The sequence below is a fragment of the Physella acuta genome, unplaced genomic scaffold (assembly GCF_028476545.2).
Source record: "Physella acuta isolate Inbredline_101_S28 unplaced genomic scaffold, ASM2847654v3 ptg001901l, whole genome shotgun sequence".
Lineage (NCBI taxonomy): Eukaryota > Metazoa > Mollusca > Gastropoda > Physidae > Physella > Physella acuta.
Window position 1 is genome coordinate 50,470 of NW_026733406.1, and position 22,031 is coordinate 72,500.

Sequence of the window (22,031 nt, forward strand, 5' to 3'; positions counted from 1 at the left end):
CCCCTTAGCACTCGAGTACTACAGCACTCAGTACTCCTATTGTCCTACCCGAATTGTTTCATAGTCGAGAGCACCAAAAAGCCATTTATTACCAACCGCTAGTAGAGTTTAACTAAGCTGATAAAAGCGTTGAATACAGTTCACTTAAGTGCAGAGTTTCTTCCAGGCATCTCTTCGGGGGGGGCGAAGCCCCCCCCCCCCGAAATTTTTTTACCGCCCCCCGGAACGAAATGAAATTTATATAATTTATATAGAAAATATATACTTTTAACAGTGTCCGCCCCCCCGAAGAAAGTTTACCGCCCCCCCCCGAAAATTTCAAGTGCCCCCCCGGAGAAAAAAGTCTGGAAGAAACACTGCTTAAGTGTTATTTCAACTACATGGGATTAGTATTACAGGGTGCGTAAAGTGGATTACGAAAATGTGCGCTTTTCCATATTGATTGCGTTACGCGTTTTCATCCTGGGAAACGTAAAGGCAGATAACTAATTGTTGTAACCACCAATCAAATAGCATGATAGGTCGCCAGTCATATAACACTAGTTTTCTAGAACTGAAGAGCTTCCTTCTTTGTTTGTTTTATTTTGAAACATTATCATTCCTTCTTTCATAATAATAGTAAAAAAAATTAACCCTCTCGAGGCGATACTGGGTGGCGTAACAAAGAAATGATAATAAAATACGCTATTTATTTCTGTTGAAGGAGCGGCGTGATCTAGCGGTAGGTAGCTAGGTTGCTAACCCGAAAGTCTCGAGTTCGAATCCAGGTTCAAGTCCACCCAGGTATGATGGGACCAATTCACGTTAGGGGAAAACAAAGGCGGCTGGACATTGTGCTGACCACACTATCCCTTCAAATGCCGATGTCCCCGAAAAAGATGAATTCTACTTCAACTGCCCCTTGTGTCTTGGGTACAAACGGGAAAAGATGATGACACTTTCTGTTGATAGATTTTGTGATACTCTACATGTGATATATTTCGAGATACTTATACGTCTAGATGTGGGGCTTGGATGTGACTACATATAATCGTCTCGATTTGGTGGAACATCACTCGGGACAGCTGATAGCGACAACATCGACACTTTTTGCAGAAGATTAAAATATAAAAGGAAAGTTTAGGATCTGGCGTGGTAGGGCAATAGAGCCTATGATTGCTAACCTGAAAGTTCCAAGTTCGGACCTCTAGGCTGATGAGTCTCGTTATTGTTAAACAGCGATGCATCTAGGAGAGATAACTCTAAAATCAAACACCTGCAGCCTTGTAGTTTGTTCTTGTATGGCCAAATGCTATGGATGTAATTCCAGAAAGAAAAGCTGAGTGAGTCGTCTTGCCATATTGCGCATAACAAGTCGAAGTATATTGATTAATTTTCTTGGAGGAGATCCTCTCCAATAATACAACTAAGACGAAGACGAAGTGATATTTTATTTGAGCCAAGGGCCGAACTTTCAGTAAGGGGTCATCCATAAATGACGTCACGCTTTTTGACGATTTTTACCTCCCCCCCCTCCCCTCCGTCACCCGTCGTCACAAAAAGCCAGACCCCCCCCCCCCCTAAAATGACGTCACACCTCAACCTACAACCCCCACTCAAAATTGCTGTTGAATTTTTTTTTAACATCGATATTTTTCTAAAATCTTGTCTAAACTATTACAATTTATTAAAACAATTATCTAAAACGCGAAATAACGTCTAAAATTCGTTTTCTAACATTGCTTTTTTATAATGCAAAAGTGTGACGGCGCAACATCTGAACCCCCCCCCCCCCTCATCACACATCGTCACAATATTACGGACCCACCCTCCACCCTACGAGTGTAACGTCATTTATGGATGACCCCTAAGATTCGAACTCCATCCCAACCGTTATACCGCTTGTCTACTTTGCTAGAAATCACTTATTTATACCCATATCTTATAACCTAGAATCAGTCACATCATTTCGATACCACAACAATTTTAGGGGACTTGAATCGATTTAAGTTAAAGACAAAGGAGACGGTGTGGTCGAATGGTAGAGCGCTTGACTGCTAGCCCGAAGCTCTCGAGCAGATCTCATCTCGGATTCTAGACCGCAGGACGTCCCTTAGTCCACCCAGCTCTGATGGGTACCTGACTCGTTAGGGAAACAGGCGGCCTGTCACAGTGCTGACCACTTTATCCACTCATATGTCGAGGTCATCGAGATGAACTCTACTCCACCTGCTCCATGTGTCTTGATCACGAACGGGGAAAGAAGTTGATGAAGTTACAGACCCACTTTTCATTACGCTTTGAACTTACATCCTACTGAATTACTTTACAGTAACAGGAAAGCTAATGTAGAGTTTATCTGTGTCTGTAATAGAGTCATGAGAAGGGCTAGTATGATCATATCTATTTTTATAGCTGGGCATAGAACTAAAGAGGGAGATAGGGACGACATACGGATCCGAACTCAAGACCTATAAGTTAGCAGTCGTGCGCTCTACCACTCAACCACGCCGTCCCATACTTTTATAAAAAAGCCAGACATTTAATTACAAAATTTAATCTACACTTTAACCCGGGTGTAAAGACGTCATATTGTTATTTCAGCAGCTTGACTTCTCTCTACTAAAAGCTCCAACCCTTGCTACTCACATCGAGTGTAATTACCGTAATACCGGTAAAAAAAACGGCAAGCTAACCCTTGCTTCAAACAACGAGAGTAATTACCGTAATACCGCGTAAAAAAACGACAAGCTAACCCTTGATTCTAACAACGGGTGTAGTTACCGTAATACTGCGTAAACAAAACAGCAAGCTAACCTTTGCTTCTAACGAGAGTAATTACCGTAATACCGCGTAAAAAAACGACAAGCCAACCCTTGCTTCTAACAACGGGTGTAATTACCGTAATACAGCGTAAACAGCCGAGAAGATAACTCTCGCTACCGTTAGATGAAACTCATCTGAGTTCCGAGTCACGATCACTGCATTAGTTGTCGAATTATCTGGCAATACGCGAACCACTTAGAGGCAATCTGGCGACGATTTATATAATAGCTTTGAATGATACGCTTACAAGCTAGGCTACACACTGAGAATGTTAATATAGTTAAGACGTTTGATTTAACAAATAATTTTCATGTTTTGGGTATTTTTTGTGTGTAGATTACAAATGTGTATTTAGCAGTGGTTATTTTAACCAAAAGAATTATTGAACGAAATTTTTGTTATGGTTTATTGTAGAGAATGGGACGGAGTGGTCTAGCGGTAGAGAGCTGGACTGCTAACCCCACAAGTCTCGACTTCGAATCCTGGTTTATGTCAGTAGAACGTCTTTGAGTCCACCCAGCTCTGATGGGTACCTGACTCATGTTAGAGAAAGTAAAGGCGGTTTGGTGTAGTACTGACCACACTATATCTTCATATGCCGATATCATAGAAACAGTTGAACTCTACTTAACTTGCCCCATGGACCGTTAGGTTAAAAAAAGCGACCTTTACTATACTTTATTAGGAATAGATTTAAAGAAGAAATTCCTTTGATAAGTTTGGAGATCATCAATAAAGAACTGAGAGTAGAAGAAAGAAACAAAAAGCTATGACCGCTATAATAGAAAAACATCATGTTTTAAAAACCTTATCTATTTTTTACAAGCTTTTATTTAACTCACTTCCTCGTCAGTCTGTCTGTCGTCAGTCTAGATCGAAACGCAGGAGCGAAAATTCGGACAGTTCTACTTGACCGATACGATTCACAGTTGGCACGTGGGTCATGACATGAAGACAATGAAATCTGAAACTAAATTTGACTTAATTGGATGCCTAATTAATTTTTTATGAATTAAATAAAATTTGGACCGAATTAGTAGGCATGTCTATCCAATCACACCACACGCGTCATCACGTTTAATAGCTGCGCCATCACGTTCAATAGACGCGCAATGGTTTTTAGTCATGTAACACTATTGTAAATAAAACATGTAAAGTACTGAAAAAAAATTCATAAAAAACGTTTTCATAACAAGCTTTTATGTACTAATGCACTAAAAAGTAGAAAATAAATTATCGACTACTATTTAAATAACTATAAAGAAAAGCGTGGGTCTCTTCTCAAAAATTAGTAAAGGTATCCAATAGATACTAAAGTGAACCACGCTTTTCTTTATAGTTATTTAAATAGTAGTCGATAATTTATTTTCTACTTTTTAGTGCATTAGCACATAAAAGCTTGTTATTAAAACGTTTTTTATGAATTTTTTGAACTAAATTAGCTGCGCCTTTACAGTTTGGCTTTGCTTTAAAAGGTAGCCCTGATCTCTTGGATTCCTGTGAAAACAGATCTCAGTAGTAAAATCAGTACTTTGCATAGGGTATACATCAACAAAGGGACTGGTGTAAATCTAAACCAGTACGTTGATTTAAATTTTCCAAATTAATCAAAGCATAATTATTGCCTCACATGGAACGACGTGGTCGGAGAGTAGAGCGCTCGACTGTATACCCGAAAGTTTAATGTTCGGATCTCGGACTAAAATCTGTATAGCCTTCCCTGAGTTCACCCAGCTCTAATGGATGCCTGACTTTAGTAAATACAACTGTGCATAGAACTGATCAGACTATCCCTTTAAATGGCTAGGTCAGAGAAACCTTAATCTCTACTTCCATCCACCATATTGACAGCAACATCCTAAAGCTCATCTTTACTAACATTGCATAAACTAAAAATAATTCAAAACTAGTCTCGTCATAATCTAAAATTTGTTTTTTATAATAATTTAAACCCGCAGATCTTTTAAATACATCAGGCCACAGTGCATCTATTTTTGTTTTAGACTGGCTTGTAAACGAAAACCATAATAACTAGCAGATCTACCCGTCAATAAAACGACGGGAACGGGTCAACCGTTTGACCTATAAACGGTTCGTCTGACATTCCCTATGACGTCAAGTCCTGTGGTAAAGTCGGTGGGGCCTAGGCAAGGCGGGAAACGAATGACGTCCATAGTACTACATGTTTTACGGTCTGTTCATACTAATACATGTTTTTTTTTGTTGTTGTTGTCCATTGTTAAAATGATGTATGACGTCAATGGTAAACCATTTTCATGTTATTAATTAATTTTAATATACGTATTTATACTTATATATATATATATATATATATATATATATATATATATATATATATATATATATATATATATATATATATATATATATATATATATATGGTTATATTTATAGTTATCAATCCTAATACGCTTTTCTAAATTAGAACTAAATCGTTTTCCGTTGGTAACATGAAATTATATTCTTAAAGCGAAAAAAGTTTTAACTAATTGGTAATTACAGAGACTCATTTGCGCATGTACATGGCGAACCCCCACACTAAACGGGGTCAAGAGTGACGCCAGTTGCCCGGGGGTGCACTCTGTCCCATGTCGGAGGAAGAGGTCCGGAAAAATCAATAACTAAGTTCGATATTTTGGCTTGTCACACCCGATCGTTTACGTTGTAATAGTGGTAAATATTTTGGTGGGGTGTTGTATAGCTAAGGGGAATAAAGTTACCTGTAGGAGATATATGCTGAAAGATGCAAGCGTGGTAAATATTTTGGTGCGTTGTTGTATAGCCAAAGGGAATAATGTTACCTGTAGGAGATATATGCTGAAAGATGTAATAGTGGTAAATATTTTGGTGGGGTGTTGTATAGCTAAGGGGGGATAATGTTACCTGTAGGAGATATATGCTGAAAGATGTAGTAGTGGTAAATATTTTGGTGGGGTGTTGTATAGCTAAGGGGAAGAATGGTACCTGTAGGAGATATATGCTGAAAGATGTAATAGTGGTAAATATTTTTGTTGTGTATAGCTAAATTGAAGAATGTTACCTGTAAGAGATATAATTGCAGAAATAAGTAAGAGTGGTAAATATTTTGGTGCGGTGTTGTATAGCTAAGGAGAATAATGTTACCTGTAGGAGATATATGCTGAAATAAGTAAGAGTGGTAAATATTTTATTTGCGATGTTGTATAGCTAAAGGGAATAATGTTACCTGTAGGAGATATACGCTGAAAGATGAAATAGTGATAAATATTTTTTTAAAGTTTTTAAAAATAAATAAATAAAAAAAAAACCAACCTGAAACTGAAAATGCAAAGGGATTTTTTTTCTCGGCGTTGTGGGCTGAGGGGACGGGGGACGGGGGGGGGGGGGGGGGTGGAATCCGAAGATAGATTAGTCGCACTAGTTATCCAAAAATATTGCACTGTACAGCGATTGTCTCAGCGTTGATTAATATGTATACTTACTTAAAGATAATAGAGGGTATTTCTCTATAAGTATATTGGTTATGAATAGTTTAAGAACTTTTATATTTAACTTTGAAAATGTTTTGATTTGTTTGATTACAAAAAAAAAAAATCACTAATGACATAAATTTTGATTGCAAATGTTTTCTTATTGATATTGTAATCATTAAATACAGTAGGTACTTGATACATTACTACTTGATGTTCATTGTATATTTTAGTTATGTCCCTTGAACGTAGAAACACTATGTAGTGTGTCAACTTTGTCTTTACGTCCGGCAGGTACTATGAACATTGACCTGGCGATCAAACGTGTCGCTAGATACTGTTCTCTGTGTATCTAATAAATCCGACCAACAATTACATGTTTTCCCCTCCACAAGATAGTGGTTTTACAAAACAAGACAGATCTACTACAGCGACTAACACACACACACACACACACACACACACACACACAATACTGGGTAGAAAAAAGCAGCTGTAGTGTGAAAAGATAGACAAAACTTCAAACTAATTTCGTGACGTATTGTTCCACTTTAAATAGTCTAATTAGGGTGTCCATAAAGCTGATTTGAATATTTTTGTACTAAACAAATTATCAAATTGAAATTATTTTTTTTCTTGTTCGGCCACTGATAAAGACTGATAGATATGTAAATATTTTGGTGGGGTGGTAACTAGTTTAGGGAGGGGAGGTAACTTTTTTGAGCTGTAAGAAATATATGCCGAATGCTGTGAGATTGGTAAATATGTTAGTGCTCTGTTGTGCAGCTAAGGAAAAGATAACTGATGCGACCTGGCTAGATCTAGAGAGTTATGCCGAACAATGTAAGATTGGTAAATATTTCAGTCTAATAGCTTTTGGGTGAATTATCCTCATATCTTATAAGATTAAACTTCTTCCACTGCTATGCAATTTTAAACTCTCATTGAAGCATATGCCATGTACAACACCATTCGATGCTTTTCTGCTCGTTGCTATTTTTATACTCTTTCTTTACAGATGTTTCAAATGATTTTCATGTATCTTTTTCGACTTTCTCAGCCCTCCTATTTTTCTTTATACTTGTTGGCTCCGTGATATGCCTCGGTGGCAATGCTAGTGACTATTTATAGAGCTGACTTGCAACATTCAACAATCAAAGAGCATACCCTGATAAAGAGAGAGAGGACACCATCGCGAGGAAAACATTAGACTGGAATCCACAGGGGTCAAGGAAATCCTGGAGGAGGGCAGTCAGTGGCGTAGCCAGGATCGTCTCAAGGGGAGGGGGGGTTCCAATTTTTTACCCGGGGACAAGCTTTCGATTTGCACCCCCCATCAGACTTTTATTTTGCACCCCCCCCCCTCAAACTTTCGATTTGCACCCCCCCTCAAACTTTCGATTTGCATCCCTCCTCAAACTTTCGATTTGCACCCCCCTTCAAACTTTCGATTTGCATCCCCCCCTCAAACTTTCGATTTGCATCCCCCCGTCATACTTTATATATTTATATATATATATATATATATATATATATATATATATATATATATATATATATATATATATATATATATATATATATATATATGTAACTGGGGTAGGCCTAACTACCAGTTACAAATGATAACGAACGTTAAGCCGAGACGCAGTATGAAATCTGACGCAACCATAACAGGTGGCTTATTGGAGCGGTCTGATAACAATCTCAAAGCCAACGCGTGCTATTTTGGGAAACGGTACGAGAAGTTTCAGACGAGCTGTCAACTTTGATGGATGGGACGCAGATGTTTTAGTGAATCGGACGGTACGTCAGAAACTGCGACATTAGTATTCGGATACATCGATTACAAGTATCGGTTACGGAAATGGAGACAAGTACGACTACGATTTCAAGGCATAAATAGGAGGGGACGGCAGAACTCGTTCTCTCTCTTCCCGTTTCGAGGCTCTTGCCTCTTGCATCGCTCGCTTAGATCAGTCAGTCTGTGTGACTATGTCAAGTCGGTTATAGAACGGGTTAGCCGTATTGTGTTAAGAAGGATTATAGACATGTGGATTCAGTTATATAAAGCCTAGTGAAGGACTGTTAGGGGTCAGTTGATTCAGACTATTATTGAGAAGCATTCCTGTTGATTTATTGTGTTATTATGAAGCATTTCTTGATTCATGTAATAAAGGATCAATAGCGAACCTGCATCTTGAGTATCTATACTGTGGTCAATGTTGTCTAGAATGAGTGGTTAAACTCGTTAACACGTGGCACTACAGGCAATTAGGTCTCATTACATGTGGCGTTGCGAGCATGGTAACTGTTGGCTCGTTACAATTGGCGTTGTCGGCAGGATAAATGTTCGCTCGTCACAATTGGCGCTGCGATCAGGATGAATTCAACTAGACTTGCCGTTTAAGGCACCTATAGTCAACCTTGTGCATAACTGTGTTTAGTGTGTGTGTGAATTCGGACATTCAGGAACTGTGAAAATTGAGGAACGAGGAAAAATTTTTCATACACACACGGTAAGAAAGAACTCTTTTTTTTTAGTACTTAAGGAAGAAAATGTCTACTCTGGACGAGAAGCAGACCCATATAGTGGTCCTACCCAGAGAGTCCCATATTAACAAATTTTACGGGGACGGAGATCCAACTTTAACCAACAGGTTCAGTGAAGAGGTCAAAGCGGCCTGGGCCTCGAGACATATGTCACCAGAGGAAAGATTAAGACTGCTGATGGGCAGTATAGGTGAAACGGTTAGGGCAGAGGTTAAGTGCCACGATAGGACCGTCCAATCAGATCCAGATAAGGTGCTAGATCTGATTATGGAGACCTTTGGGGAGAGACGGTCGGGAGTGCAACTGCTATCGGGATTCGTGGGCTTAAAGCAGAGAATGGCGGAGAGTGTGATGGAGTACTCACACAGGATGAACAGGGCCTTTGATTTGGTAAAGGGCAAATCACCGGACATTGATGTACGCCTACTGAGGGACCATTTCATCGAGGGGCTAGCAACCCCGATCTTAAGGAGAGAGTTGAAGGAGGAGGTCCACAGAGACCAGCAGTTGACCTTCCTTCAGGTCAGGAACTCAGCGATCCGCAGGTCCGAGGATGAGGACCAATCGAACTGTTCGGTGGACAAAGTCTCTGTGCCTGAACAGAGACAATCCCCACCCACAGGGGCCGACACGATGGAGACCATGATGGCTCAACTGTTAACCCACCTAGAGAAGGTTGACCAACGCTTGAAGTGGTTGGAAAGCAGGTCAACAGCTGAGAATCAGGAAAAGAACGGTACAAAACAGGGACGGGTTGGACGGCCGCGTCCTGCCAAGCCATCACTCCAATGGACGGCAGACGGTCGACCAATTTGTTTGTCTTGTTCACAACCCGGACATATGGCACGGTACTGTCCGGTGAAACGATCGCCCTCTGTACGGCAGGTCAAGGCTACAGAGCGGCGAGGTAATGACTTAGGCCTAGTAAACAAAATGACAAAGAAACACAGTAAGGAGAAAAAGAAAGGCAAAACACAACTAATGAAAAAAATGAACTGTGAAATGAACTTGAATGTTGAAAAGTTTCAAGTGAACAATTTGTTGGTAGAGAAAAATGATGATAAGAAGAAAATTGGTAGACTTAATAAAGGAATTCAAAGTCTAACCAGGAAACTGGATAGGAAAAGTTCATGCAAATTAAAAGCACAGGAGAAATGTTCATCTTTAAAGTGTCTGTTATCGGAAGAAGTAAATAAAAATGGTAGACAAAAGAACAGTGTTGGCAAACTAGAAAAAGTATCAGATATTGAAAAAGAACTTCAAATTACAGCAAGGCTGGGATCCATCGAACAGCGATGGGCAGCAGAATTGGCACTCGTTGACCTAGAGAGAAAACATCGCCCGGGGCGGTCCAATGGCAATGCGGACGCCTTATCAAGGAATCCTTACGAGAGACCGGGTGATGAGGAAGAAACGCTGACAGGAGTATGGGAGGTCAGAACGTCAACAGATATCCCTCATGGGGTACAAGTGATGCAGAACGGGCAGACCGGGGTGGAGCACATATCCACAGAGCCCGAACATATGGACAATAGTGATTTTAATTGCCTTAATCACCAAAAGATAAGAGATGCCCAGAGAACGGATAGTGGCTTACAACCGCTATTGAAATACGTCCAGGAACAAAAATTCCCAGGAAGAAGGGAAAGAGAACAATTTGGTCGAGAAACAAAGAAAATACTGAGTCAGTGGGACCGTCTCAGTATAGAGGATGGTGTTCTCATACGGAGAATTCATGACCAAATTGATGGGACAATACACCAGGTGGTGGTGCCTGGACAGTTAAGAGAAGAAGTGCTAAGGTTGGCACATGACAGGGCAGGACACCAGGGTCAGGACAGGACGCACAAAATATTACGACGGAGGTGTTACTGGCCCAATATGGAAATGGAGGTCAAACGCCATTGTGAGGCTTGTGTGAGGTGTCAGCATGCGAAAATGCCAGTTGTCAAAATGAGACAGCCATCAGGACACCTACTAGCGACAAAACCACTAGAGATTGTGGCTATGGACTTTACGTCGTTGGAGCAATCATCGGATGGGACGGAACATGTGTTGGTAATGACTGATGTATTCACCAAATGGACTGTGGCGGTGCCCACACGAGATCAGACTGCCAAAACAGTGGCAAAGGTCTTATTAGAACATTGGTTCATCAAATATGGCATACCAAGACAATTACACTCTGACCAAGGAAGGGCTTTCGAGTCAGAAGTAATTAACCAACTGTGCAGCCACTACGGGATCAACAAATCTAGAACAACCACATTTAATCCGAAGGGAAACGGACAGTGTGAACGGTTCAACCGCAGCATGCATGATTTGCTGCGTACGCTAGAACCTGAACAGAAAAAACGTTGGCCTGATTTTCTCCCAGAGTTGGTATATCTATACAACTGCACACCCCATGCCACAACCGGCTTTACGCCATACATGTTGCTGTTCGGACGAGAGGCTCGACTCCCTCTTGATTTGTTCCTAGGAAAAAGGGAGAGTATGACTGGCTCATACACCGCACTGGAATATGTGAATGAACACATGAGAAGAATTAGAGAAATGTACAGGGTAGTACAGGAAAGACTAGAACATGAAGCACGGCGAAGGGAACCGCCGGTACAGACAAAGGACCCACCACTCAAACTGAATGACAGGGTATTACTGCGTAGTCACCCGTTAGGCAGAAACAAAATCCACGATCTCTGGGGACAGGAGATATGGCAAGTCGTGGAGATGCCTAAAGCAGCAGGTGGCCCCTTTAAGATAAGACCCATCGATCACGCCAAACCGGATCGGTGGGCGAATATTGCTCAATTAAAGAAATATTGGAATAGGCAAGAAGAGCAGTTACACACAGAGAAACCCAAGACAATTAGGGAACCGGAAGTTATAACGGAAAGTCACATACCCATTCCGGAACCATATCACCATCAACAGAACAACCGCGATACGCAAGGGGAGGATACCGGCAACAATGAGGATCCCGGTCCCTCCAGAAGCAGAGAGACAGTAGACCATCAGATAAGTGGTCCGCGGAGAAGTTTAAGGAACAGAAGGAATACGAAATTTTTTGTCAGCAACCATCAATTCTTTCATGGTCGCGCTGGTATGAAAACAGACTGTTCAAAGAGCTATAGAAGTGAACTGGTGAAGGCACCAAATGGAAAGGGTGGATGTGAATTCTAGAACTGTTTTGTGTCTCAGGAAGATGATGTAGACACAGTCGATATGTGAAATAGGTATAACTGTCAATCGTATACGAATGGGACGTCGTGGACAGTGAGTGGAACAATAAATTTTTTTTTACGATGATGCGATGGACATTTAGGAAGTGCACCTGCCAGGCGTTGTTTGTGGTTGAAAACACACAAAAAAAGCAGGGGTGGATGTAACTGGGGTAGGCCTAACTACCAGTTACAAATGATAACGAACGTTAAGCCGAGACGCAGTATGAAATCTGACGCAACCATAACAGGTGGCTTATTGGAGCGGTCTGATAACAATCTCAAAGCCAACGCGTGCTATTTTGGGAAACGGTACGAGAAGTTTCAGACGAGCTGTCAACTTTGATGGATGGGACGCAGATGTTTTAGTGAATCGGACGGTACGTCAGAAACTGCGACATTAGTATTCGGATACATCGATTACAAGTATCGGTTACGGAAATGGAGACAAGTACGACTACGATTTCAAGGCATAAATAGGAGGGGACGGCAGAACTCGTTCTCTCTCTTCCCGTTTCGAGGCTCTTGCCTCTTGCATCGCTCGCTTAGATCAGTCAGTCTGTGTGACTATGTCAAGTCGGTTATAGAACGGGTTAGCCGTATTGTGTTAAGAAGGATTATAGACATGTGGATTCAGTTATATAAAGCCTAGTGAAGGACTGTTAGGGGTCAGTTGATTCAGACTATTATTGAGAAGCATTCCTGTTGATTTATTGTGTTATTATGAAGCATTTCTTGATTCATGTAATAAAGGATCAATAGCGAACCTGCATCTTGAGTATCTATACTGTGGTCAATGTTGTCTAGAATGAGTGGTTAAACTCGTTAACACGTGGCACTACAGGCAATTAGGTCTCATTACATGTGGCGTTGCGAGCATGGTAACTGTTGGCTCGTTACAATTGGCGTTGTCGGCAGGATAAATGTTCGCTCGTCACATATATATATATATATATATATATATATATATATATACCGAGGGGTCTATGGGGGGGGGGGGTTATGACCCCACCCTAACCCCCCTGCCTACGCCACTGAGGGCAGTAGAAGATGAGGCAAGGGCTGCCGGGCTTACGTGGGCTAAACTAAAGGGAGCTGCGCAAAACAGAGTCCGGTGGAGAGATGGAACTGCAGCCTTTTGCTCCTCAGGGGAAAAAGTGAAGCGATTGCTGACTTGACAATGTTTGTGACCGGTGCCTTAGAATACATGAACTCCACCAAAATCTGTCTCGTCTCAATAAGGGTAATGGCAGATAGTCTAGGAGTTTCTTTCATCCATCTTTCGGAGGAAGTGGTGGTAGGGGGGAGGGGATGGCATTCCTCACAGGATGTCCGTGTTCCCGCTTTACTCGGACAAATAGTAAAAATATTTTAACAATATAAAAACTGCTACCACCCCCCCCACACACACATATATATATATATATATATATATATATATATATATATATATATATATATATATATATATATATATATATATATATATATATATATATATATGTATATATATATATATATATATATATATATATGTATATGTATATATATATATATATATATATATATATATATATATATATATATATATATATATATATATGTATATATATATATATATATATATATATATATATATATATATATATATATATATATATATATATATATATATATATATATATATATATATATATATATTTATATATATATATAACATACAAAGCAAGATGAAATCTGCAGAGCACGAACTATGACTCCTAACATTTCTTTTTGTCGGGTAGCTTAGCGTCATTGGTCCTTTTATCTCTTACACATTCGACTTTGTAACATGGAGCGGGTTGGTGCAGTGGTAGAGTATCATATTGTTGAAGTGAATGGTATAGGTTAAAAAGTCACGAAGATAGCTTTGTCGAGCTAGTTGTATATTAATACTGCACTAGCGTGTAGAAATCTTTGGATTTAATATTCATACAATGTGTATACCTTACTTAAAGATAAGAGAGGGTATTTCTCTATAAGTATATCTGGTATGAATAGTTTGAAAACTTTTATATCTACCTTTAAAAATTTTGTGATTTGTTTAATTACTAAACAAAAGTCACTAAAGACATAAAGTTTGATTACAAATATTTTCTTATTGACGCAGTAATTATTAAATACAGTAGGTAATTGTTACATTATTACTTGATGTTCATTGTATATTTTAGTCATTTCCCTTGAACGTAGAAACACTATGTAGTGTGTCAACTTTGTCTTTACGTCCGGCAGGTACTATGAACATTGACCTGGAGATCAAACGTGTCGCTAGATACTGTTCTCTGTGTAGCTAATAAATCCGACCAAAAATTACATGTTTTCCCCTCCACAAGATAGTGGTTTTACAAAACAAGACAGATCTACTACAGTGACTAACACACACACACACACACACGCACACGCACACGCACGCGCACGCGCACACGCACACACACACACACACACACACGCGCGCGCACGCACACACACACACACACACACGCTACTGGGTAGAAAAAATCAGCTGTAGTGTGAAAAGATCTACAAAACTTCAAACTACTTTCGTGACGTATTGTTCCACTTTAAATAGTCTAATTAGGGTGACCATAAAGCTGATTTTAATAGTTTTGTTCTAAGCAAATTATAAAATGAATTTTTTTTCTAGTTCCGCAACTGAGTAAGACTCCTCTGCAGAGCACGAACAAGGACTCCTAACATTTCTTTTAGTCAGGTAGCTTTGCATCATTGGTCCTTTTATCACTTACACCTTCAACTTTTTAACGTGGAGCGGGTTGGTGCAGTGGTAGAGCATTCTCTTGTTGAAGTGAATGGTATGGGTTACCAAGTCACTTTTTTTTTTTATTTTTTTTTTTTTTATTTACCAAGTCACGAAGATAGATTTGTCGAACTAGTTGTAATAATACTGCACTAGCGTTAAGAAAATTTTGGATTGAACATACATACAACGTGTATACCTTACTTAAAGATAAGAGAGGGTATTCCTCTAGGAGTGTATCTGGTATGAATAGTTAAAAAACTTTTATATCTACCTTTAAAAAATTTTTGATTTGTTTAATTACTAAAAAAAGTCACTAAAGACATAAAGTTTGACTACAAATATTTTCTTATTGATGTAGTAATTATTAAATACAGTAGGTACTTGTTACATTATTACTTGATGTTCATTGTATATTTTAGTTATGTCCCTTGAACGTAGAAACACTATGGAATGTGTCAACTTTGTCTTTACGTCCTGCAGGTACTATGAACTTTGACCTGGAGATCCAACATGTCGCTAGATACTGTTCTCTGTGTATCTAATAAATCGTTGAAGTAAACTTGATGGCGTCTACTGTTAAGTCCTATGTACTACGGGTTCAATAATATAACAGTAGTTTCTATTGGGTACCATGTGATGTCCTGTATGACAGCTAATCAGCAAAAAACCGGGAGTGGATCTCCCCTAAACTTTCTCGAATATTCTAATATAACACTTCGTGGGATGGCAACTCGGAATATAGACATGATTTTTGTTTACTTAAACTTTTAAAAATAGAATAGAATCTAGTAGAAAAAAGAATTGCTCACCAAGCGAACGCCAAAACAAAATGTGCATAATAGTGCGCAATATTATTAGTACTTTCTAAATTTACATGCGGTTTTTTTTTTGAGAAATCGGAAATAGCGTAAATTAGTTTTTTAGGTCAACAGAAATTACTCAAAATTTGACAGAAGGTAGACAATTAGATCTTTAACTTATATGTGAAATTTAATTTATCTATCTGAAATAATACTCAAGTTATATATATATATATATATATATATATATATATATATATATATATATATATATATATATATATATTATTTTGCCTCAGACATGTAATTTTCAGCGTCAGTTGTGTGTTCGCTTTAGTATTACAGTTTTCATCATCGGCTTGTGAGGACTGATACAGATTTACAATAGTAATATTTCTTTCTTCCTTGTAGCCTACTTTCATTCATTTAAAATGGTTTACTTATACATAGATCTAATACAAAACATCTAAATATAAAAAAAATTAAAAAAAAAAAAACAAAAAAAAAAAACAAACTGAAAATGCATATGTGTAATTAAATGATGATTCAAGGGATTTTTTTTTCCTCGGCGTGGTGGGTGAGGGGGGAGGGGACGGGGTGGAATTTGGGTTTTTAAGTAGAGCTGAAATAAATTTGTGATTACAGAGAATTAAAATGATACAATTTTTTAAGCAATCGGAAAAGTTATGTTATTTACAACAAGACACATCAAAGCAAACATTCTTCCCTTTCAAACATCTATATCTATACAGTCCTCAAACAAATGTTTTTTGTTTTTGTTTTGTTTTTCTCTTTTTTTTTTAAATCAATTGTTTTAAACATTTAAATCAGTAATAATAACTTGTTTGATAGTTTTACACAGCATCAAAGATATGGACATCAATTGCATATATAATAATCAAAGAGAGAAAATAAAATGGCATAAGCCTAGACTAAAATATGGTGTGCAAACTCGGTTTCTTTTGACTGCCTAGTTCATTGTGCTCAGTCCTTAGTTGTGGAGTGAAAAGTTCACATTGTAGTCACCCATGGACAGAAATAGAAAAAACCGTGGGAGAAGTGTCTCTGTAATACTCATACTGATCTATCATTCCAAAAATTTCCATGACATTAAATTGACCCTTGGCGAGGAAGAGCACGCTACCTTGAAATATCTGCCTGTCCGGTTGAGTGTGTGTGGGGGGGGGGGGGATGTGTGTGTGTGGGGGGGGGGGGTGAGGTGTGTATCTCTTTCTACCATTCAGGTTGTGCACTTTTAAAAACCTGGGAAACAGAAGACTGTTCTAATGTTAATTTACTTGAGGGCTGATCGAGTGATGTTTGGCTTGAGACTGTCTAAATTAAAATTAATACTTTATTGATTGCTTTCCTGTACATTTTTTCCCCAGCTAAGTGAGAGTTCCCAGTCTATGTCTTAGCTTTGCTTGAAATATTTCTTTTAACTCGATGTCCGTGTATTTTGTGAAAAAATATCTGGATTTATTCCTAATTTGCCATACAGTCGATCTATAAATAGCCGTTGATACTAGTCTGTTTTCGTCTTCTGTTCTTTGTCTAGTCGTGTTAATTAAATTAAGTGTGATTGCTTTATTTGTTGTGGCTGTTTGATTGGTGGTGTTTAATATTTTCGCAAGTGTTTGCTTTGCTTTCTGTACTAATATACAATCTAAATAAATGTGTTTCTCAGTTTCTTGTATATTTTGTTTACACGTTTGACAGGTTATTTTAACATTTTGATTTGACTTTATATTTCGTGAAACTGGAGTTGTATTAAAAATCAGTCTTTATGCTATTTCCCTTTCTTTTGGTGTAATGCGTTTATTATGTAGGTTTCTAAATGTATCTTTAATGTCTATTATATTGTGTTCCCTGGCCCAACTAATTCTCGTGTATAAGGGTGTCGCTTGTTGTTTGATTAGGATGTCGTATATTTTTTTTGTGTGTCTTCCCCAATAATGCTTTTGTTTCCTTGGAATATTGCTAGCGTTTCTTTATAAAAGCTGCCTATGTCATTTCCCCCAAAGTGTGGTGTTATGATGTTTAGTTTTAAAATACTCTTTATGTTTAACCCAATGTAGTATTGTGCTAATGGATGATAATGTGGTTCTATCCTTATTCTATCCAGGTGTTTTAATCGGAAGGTGTTTATTTTAGTTTGAATGTCGTGTAGCCCTATACCTCCATTTAATTTATTTTGTATTAAGGTTTTGTGGCTAATGTTTCTAATCGTATTTTTGAAAATGAACTCACTAATGTGCTTGTTTTTTTTTTTTTAACAAATGAGTTGGGTATTGTAGAGTTCGTTGCTACGAAAATTATTTTTGGAATGATATATCTGTTTACTAATGCAGCTCTGGCAAAAATTGTTGTATTGCAGTATTGGTATTTTTCCAGATTGTGATTTATTTTATTTTTCAGTGTGGTCCAAGTTTCTTGGTCGTTTATTGTGGGATCGCTAGTATAGGTTATTCCATAAATTCTGAGTTTGTCAGTTATTGTTATGTCTATGTGATAGTTATCTTTACCTTTCCATTTACCTATACCCATTACTTTTGATTTTTCTGCGTTTATTTTTCCCCGCTTCCTTTCCCAGAGTTGTTGAATTTTTCTATTACAGTCTGTATTGCTTTTTCTGTTTGTACTAAGAAAGTAGTGTCGTCTGCGTATGCAAGTATTTTCTTTCCTACCGTGTTTGGAATGTGCAGTCCTTTAATCGAGTTGTCCTGTCTAATGTTTTCTAGTAGGGGTTCTAAGCTTAGGATGTATAGTAGGGGAGATAAAGGACAACCTTGTCTAACTGATTTCTGTATGTGAAAAGCGCTTGTAACACTGTTGTTTATTAATAAATGACTATGTGCATTGTTATATATTATTTTTATCCATGTTTTAAAATAGTGTCCTAGGTTGTAAGCATCTATTGTTTTTATTAACCATTTGTGATCTACTCTGTCGAACGCTTTCTGTTGGTCGATGCTAAGAAAGATAGATTTGTCGAACTAGTTTTTTTTTTTTTTTTTTTTAAATGATATATTTATTGCTATTTGCTTTACAGTAATATTTAAATATGTTACTTAAACATACAAGCAAATTTAAAATTAATTATTCTTTATACACATGTTGACAAAATCATTTAAAATAGTTAACTAATTTTCATGTAAAAAAAATTATTCTCAAAAAAAATAACAAAGGCCATTGATATATTTTTTGCAGTACTGCAAATGAGACCAAATTTGTGTAAAAAAACAATTTGGAATACCAAAAAATAAAAACCACCAAATATTCATGCTTGCAGTACTGCTGATAAAGCCAGTGTGAACAATATGAGAATAGAAACTACAGATATTATTAGGATGAGAGAAATATAATAAAATAAATTAACAAATGAATAGATAAATTATTAAAAAAACATCAAAAAACCATTCTGCAAAAGCATATTTTCTTTTTGAAGGTAGCATAAACATTAGATCCAATTCGTCTTTTTTTTTTTTTTTTTTTTTTTTTTTTGAACCATTTTAGATCCAATTTGACGAACTAGTTATTCAAAAATACTGCACTATTTTGTGGAAAAATGAAAAATTGATCAATAAAATGTTTACTTATTTAACGATAAGAGAGGGTATTTCTCTATAAGTGTATGTGGTATGAATAGTTTAAGAACTTTTATATTTACCTTTAAACATTTTTTGATTTGTTTGATCACTCAAAAAAAGTCACAAAGGAAATAAATGTTGATTGCAAATATTTTCTTATTGATATTATAATTATTAAATACAGTAGGTACTTGTTATATTATTACTTGATGTTCATTGTATATTTTAGTTATGTCCCTTGAACGTAGAAACACTATGCAGTGTGTCACCTTTGTCTTTACGTCCGGCAGGTACTATGAACTTTCACCTGAAGATCAAACGTGTCGCTAGATACTGTTCTCTGTGTATCTAATAAATCTTTGAAGTAAACTTGACGGCGTCTACTGTTAAGTTCTATGTACTACGGGTTCAATAATATAACAGTAGTTTCTATTGGGTACCATGTAATCTCCTTATGCAGAGGCGTAGCGACCCCTCCCGGCGCCCGGGGACAAACTTTCGATTTGCGCCCCCCCCCCTCGAACTTTTCATTTGCACCCCCCCCCTCAAACTTTCAATTTGGCGCCCCCTTAAGATAGGCGCCCGGGGACATATGTCCCCCCCCCCCTCGCTACGCCTCTGCCTGTATGAGCTAATCAGTAAAAAAATGAAGTAATGTGTAATGTGTAAGAAAATTACAGAGCACCAGCTGACCCGCGACGTAGCATACGCCGCTAATTAGCTTAATTCCTATTTTTCAGTAATTCATAATTTGTGAATTCGACACTACCAATGCTGCGACTGAAAATATTTTGCTTTAAAACACTATCAGTAGCTAGTGAAGGACGATTATCCTCACCCTGACTTTCCACTCCTCTCCTCCTTCCCCCCCCCCCACTCCGCCTCCGTTAAAGTAGCCAGTTAATAGGCGACAATGAAGAGAGCAAGCAGAACATGTTATTATCTCCCCTTAGTTTCAAATCGTTTAAAAACTAAATTATCTGCCCCTACGATTGTAAAAAGCTCACCAGACTGGTGGGGGTGGTAGCGATATGGTCTGTTGAGCTTACGTCTTGGTGTCTAGCATGGTCCCAATGAAGAGAATTATATATATATATATATATATATATATATATATATATATATATATATATATATATATATATATATATTCTACTTTTCAGTAATTCATATTTTTAAAAATTCAACACTACCAATGCTGCGACTGAAAATATATTGCTTTAAAACACTAGATGTAGCTCGTTAAATGGGTAAAACTCAATCACATTATAAAAACTGTCTCGTGTGAAGATCAAAAGTACGTACTATCTACTGTTACGAAAATGTACAGAAACTTAAATAGACCATGCCTTGATTAGTGTTGGTTGGTATGCATGCGGCGGAAACGGACAGACAGATTCTGTAATTCAAATCTACACGTAGTTTAATGATAAGGAGGTAGGGGGTGCATAATTAATTATTTAAATTAAGTATAAGATTTGTAAAAAAAAAAAAGCTTGTAGAAAGTCGTGGAGGGGGGGGGGGAGGCAAACGATTTCCACTTGTCTGTATCTAGGTGACTATATTAATTAACTTAATTAGATGACGTCATAACTTAGATTACACATCATTCATGTTAATATTCTAACATCTAAAGACTAAATGATGAATTATGAATTTATGACTGAATGTCCGATAAATTGATGATAATCATATGATAAAAAAGCTGAAAACAAAACATCAGGGATGGTTTTGTTTGATTAGGTGAGTCCTAGACGTGAGGGGGTTAATAGCTGCCAGGCTAAGTCAACAGCCGCCGCTTCACAGCTGGTATGGGGTTAAAAATTGCCCGTTTGATTTTTGCATTCACCTGCATAGCATTGCACGAGGAGGAAAACCGGCGGTGCTGTTTTGATTTGTAAAGCTTTCAAATTTTTTATATTACTTTGTAAAATATGATTATAAATATTTGTATTTATTTAAAACATAGAATAGCCCCCTCAATTGACAAAGTGACAATCCTGTACAGAATACGGTGTATTTTTTTGGAAGAGATAAAAAAAAAAAGATTACTAACCAAATGAGAATCCGGAAAGCATGTGGTTTAGGGGTAGGACAAACTGGTGCCGTTTAGAGTCCTAGGTTCAAAGCTTAGCCCATGATTGTTGTCTAAGAGTGTTAAAATTTAAAAAAAAAATTGTTATGGGAATATTGCTAGAATACAGAATAATATTTATACAAACACTAACGCGCACGCGAGCACACACACACACACACACACACACACTAACGCACACATATACACTGCAAAGCCGAGAGTAGTCGAGTTCGACTCCAGGTTGAAATCAGTAGAACGTCCCGGAGTCCACCCAGCTCTGAAGGGTACCTAACATTATCCCCTTTTTATACCGAGGTCGTTGTAACAGATAAACTCTACTTCATCTACCTCATGTATCTTGGGCACAAACAGGAAAAAGTGATAATTGTTCTGAAGTGTCAAAGAAAAATATGTTCTCATCTCCTTAATACCTTCGTTAAGTTTCAATGTGAAGATATGAAAGAAACACTTTCATGACCTACACATTATTATTAAATTAATATGTCTGAATAAAATGAAATTTTAAAAAACCTAACGTTATGATCATCTAAAAACCATCGTTAAATTCAATGTATAAATGTTTTTTAAAAAAAAACGAGAAAAAAAAATATTATCATATCTAAAATCGTCTCGTCCAAATCTCGTAGTAACGAGATTCAATCCGAGATGTCATCTGCACGCGCAACAACTCGATGTGTAAAAAAAAAATTTGAACCAG